The sequence below is a fragment of the Mercenaria mercenaria genome, chromosome 17, assembly GCF_021730395.1.
Source record: "Mercenaria mercenaria strain notata chromosome 17, MADL_Memer_1, whole genome shotgun sequence".
Lineage (NCBI taxonomy): Eukaryota > Metazoa > Mollusca > Bivalvia > Venerida > Veneridae > Mercenaria > Mercenaria mercenaria.
In genome coordinates this window covers 15,840,326-15,845,024 of record NC_069377.1, presented here as the reverse complement: position 1 = coordinate 15,845,024, position 4,699 = coordinate 15,840,326, and positions in this window count along the sequence as shown.

Sequence of the window (4,699 nt, the reverse complement as noted above, 5' to 3'; positions counted from 1 at the left end):
CCGGTAATCGGTATCCGGAGTGTAACAAATGACCTTGAATGAACTTGATCCTGAACTTGACATATAAGATGCGATTTACTCTTTTAACCTTTTCATCATTTCTGAAGATAATAAATTTAGATATATTAATTATTACATAGACAAGCTAGAGCTATCGCTGAATGTGATGAATGTACCCCCGCACGCACTGACACAGTACATTGCAATTTGACGAACACAAGATATTGCATACTTATGTGGACTGTATGGATATGGTATAGATCTAGTAACAAAAAAAAAAAAAACGAAGTCCCATAACTCTGCAGAATATTTTTCTGAAAGAACCTAACTGTGTGCAATAGTTCGGGAGATTAGGCGCGCACAAGATTGCATATGCAGACACTATGTATATAGCATAGTGACAAAAAAACAAAGTCATATATCTCTGCAGAATATTTATCTAAAAGAACGTAACATGCACGATGCACAACTATGGTCTGTACTGATCACTTGTGTGAAGTTTCATTAAATTGTGTGCAAGGGTTCGGGAGACTAGGCGCGCACAATATTGCATATGCAGACTGTATGTATATAGCATAGTAACAAAAAACAAAGTCCCATAACTTTGCAGATTTTTTTTTCTGAAAGAACCTAACATGCACCGTGCACAAAGTTCTAGGGTTACTACTGATCACGTGTGTTAAGTTTCATTAAATTGTGTGCATGGGTTCAGGAGATTAGGCGCACAAAAGTTTGCATATGCAGACTCTATCGTATATAGTATAGTAACAAGAAACAAAGTCCCGTAACTCTGCAAAAAAGTTTCTGAAAGAACTAACATACACCATGCACAACTACTGTTGTTATTGATCACTTGTGTGAAGTTTGATTTAATTGTGTCAAGGGAATGAGGAGAGTTGGTGCGCACAAGATTGTGTCTACCCAGCAAACAGAATTTAAGACGTCTTGAAGACGTCTTTATTTGCTTACTATAATTATGGTCACGACGTCTTTGACAAGAAAAAGACGTCTTTTTATGTCGTTTTAAAGCCGTCATAAAAACGATCTTGTCTATGACAAAGTGCAAGTTTTCGTTCTCCTAAGCTGCAATAACATATATAGCATAAACATTTAGAAAAAAATCTATGTTAGATATATGTTGGATCGAAAGTTCGATAATTTCCTTACTTCATAATAGAACTGACGGGTAAAGCATTTTTATTGTATTTTCAAATTACAATGTTTTTACTAGGGTTCCAAAATTCATGACAAAGGACTTAAACTTGTAAATGCATGACATATTTTGCACTTCCGAAAATGTTCTTAATTGTTATTAAAATTGGACTGTTGCCTAGCTATTTTCAAAATGGTGTAATTACTTTTAATAATAACATTCATACATTTTAAAGTATTCAGGAAAGCGACAGTATAATGATTAAAACTGAGATTCATCGCGAACATTTATAACACATGGTAAATCTGAAAAGCTTTCCAAACATATGTATAAATGTCATAAGCAACAAAACTTTTTTCTTCTTGTATTTTGGGAACATGCCCTGTATGGAATGCATCTTTCTCAAAATGAGGAAAATATTATTGGTTTAATTCCTGTATGCTTGTTAGTAGTTTGTAAATCTAAAACCAACAAGGAACTGTTGAAAAAAAATCAACTGTAAGATATAGTAAAATATAGTTTGATTTTGACGTTTGAAAGTTCAATTTATAGTCTCGTCGGACGATTAGGGAAATCAGCATGATTTACGTTGCCTTAAGTTAGGTACGAACCATTATCGTACTGAATAACAATGCCTAAATAATGGAACATTGCATTATTAAAGTACAAAAACATCTCTGACCTCGAAATTGAATAACAATTATGCCTAAATAATGGAACATTGCATTATTAAAGTACAAAAAACATCGGTGACCTCAAAGTTGAACTATACCTGAAACTCAAGTCGGTAGTATTACCAGTAAAAATAGTTAAAAAAAAAACATTTAAGAAAGAATGAATTTTCAAGAAGAAGATTGTGTCTACCCAGCAAACAGAATTTAAGACGCCTTGAAGACGTCTTTATTTGCTTGTTTTATGGTCACGACGTCTTTGACAAGAAAAAGACGTCTTTTTATTTCGTTTTAAAGCCGTCATAAAAACGTCCTTGTCTATGACAAAGTGCAAGTTTTCGTTCTCCTAAGCTGCAATAACATATATAGCATAAACATTTAGAAAAAAAACTATGTTAGATATATGTTGGATCGAAAGTTCGATAATTTCCTTACTTCATAATAGAACTGACGGGTAAAGCATTTTTATTGTATTTTCAAATTACAATGTTTTTACTAGGGTTCCAAAATTCATGACAATGGACTTAAACTTGTAAATGCATGACATATTTTGCACTTCCGAAAATGTTCTTAATTGTTATCAAAATTGGACTGTTGTCTAGCTATTTTCAAAATGGTGTAATTACTTTTAATAATAACATTCATACATTTTAAAGTATTCAGGAAAGCGATAGTATAATGATTAAAACTGAGATTCATTGCGAACATTTATAACACATGGTAACAAAGGGTCCGTCTCTCTCTACACATCTATTAGTCATGTCTGTATCCTGGTATTGGTTTATACAATATTCAGTTAATATATTAAGCTGTACGACAGAACAATTAGTTTATACATCATGTACAGATGGATGATGCAGATAAATTGAATGCACTACTTTAAACATTATTATAACTTAATAATTATATTCGTCAATAATATTATATTTAAAAGACGGCGTATTTATAAAATATCTATTTTAACATCATTAGCTTTTTTTTTAAATCTGCATTTTTCTTAAAAATATCTCATACTTACACAGTCGGAGAGGATATTTTAATCAGAAAATGTTGCTAATATTTTAAATGGTTCCATTAATTGTTTTATCAGTACTGTTTTTGCATTTTTATTTTATTTACAGGAAAATGATTAATGATAATTTATAAAACACTCGAATATGATACATTTCAGGTGATACCAGGTCCAGTGGTTTTGCCGTGATGAAGATTTTGAGAAATAAGCTATTAAACTGCGACTCACTTATTGGATTACCTATTAGACCTGGAACACTTTGTTCAGTAAAAAGGAGAAGTTTTTACAAACCTCGTCACTAATCCATATGGTATAGTAAATGGCAATATTGATATAAAATGGAAGAAGCTTTATTAAAATTAGCTGCAAGAAATGGAGACTTTATCCAGTTGAATGTCGCTTGCTTCAATACTTAATATGAAAGAGATGCGTACAAGACATGAATGAGGAACATTGAAAAGGGCTTTTTATAAGCATGGATTTGTTGACTGGTGCCTATGTTTACGGCGAGATCATTGATGGTGGTGATTAGTTGTATGTCAAAGGAATTCCTTTTTGCGGATACCTGTTGGTTGTTGTATGGCGTATGTCTGAGTAGGACATGCTGTGGATAATGTGTTAAAAACCTTATAGAATACTGAAGTCAGAGGAATGAGTTAGTGCTTTGAAGAACAGGAAAAGTTGCCTTTCTTGATGACTGGAGCGACGAAGTCAGATTTCTAAGTCTATATGGAAAGGTCAGCTTGGTAAATAAAATCTGAGAAAAGATCCTCCGGAAACATAGAACGCAACTAAGCAACATAATAAAAGATACAGATTGTCTGGGTCTATTCATTAGAAGTAATGGAATGTGAAACGCCTCTCATATCCCCTAGCACCGGAATTCTATCCTGAGAGAAACACCGAAACTATCCTCCCTGCTGAGTTTTATAAAATTTCAGATGACTTAATAGTTATCATGATCCCAAGTCAGCATGTCTGAAACTTATTTGTCAAAGGTTGAGTGGCACAAGACTATCATTTTGACGCAGGTTGAGAGTTAAATGTCATCACCATCGAACCAAAGCCTGTTCAACCTCGTCTCGTCTTCTTCTACAAAGTGGCTGATTGACTAGTGCCAGATTTCACTTGTCATGACTGTCTTACCTCAAAAATAAAAACCAACCATTTAAAAGACTGTATATAGAGAAAAAAATATTTGAAAACCAAGTCACAAATAATAACTTCATAAAAACTCTACCATTCTTTCCAAAGATAATAACTTATTTTGAAAATAGGCCCGTGTGCCATAGTGGACAAAAGACACACAAAAGATGTTTATTTACCTTTTTAATGTACCTATGCATATTACGCACTCACATTCCACGAGGAAAGGAATATGTTGTTATAGCCACACGTACCAATATCACTTGAACAAGATAATATTTATGTGACTTTAACGTAAATTTATTCCTATTGATAGGAAGGTATATGATTACACATATTCATATACTTGATTAAAGCTGGGAAGAAGACAGAACTCATTGCTCCAGATTAAAGTAAAATTTCAACCTCAGATTTGCTAATACAATACAATGCGATGCAATGCAATGCAATGCAATACAATACAATGCAATGCAATGCAATTACAATACAAATTATTTTTTTTATGGCTAAACCAATAAACTCTGCCTAATAATTATGTTCTCTAACTTGGAGGAATGGCCTTTTGCATAAACTGGTATTTTTACTCTTTTGACTACAAAAATGTTTCGATTTTAGTTAAATTTCAATATACTCGACCAGTACAGCATAAAAACAAAATGATCCGGTAAAGGTACGGCAATATATTTCGTATGGCGAATGTTCTGGCAATTTTTTTAC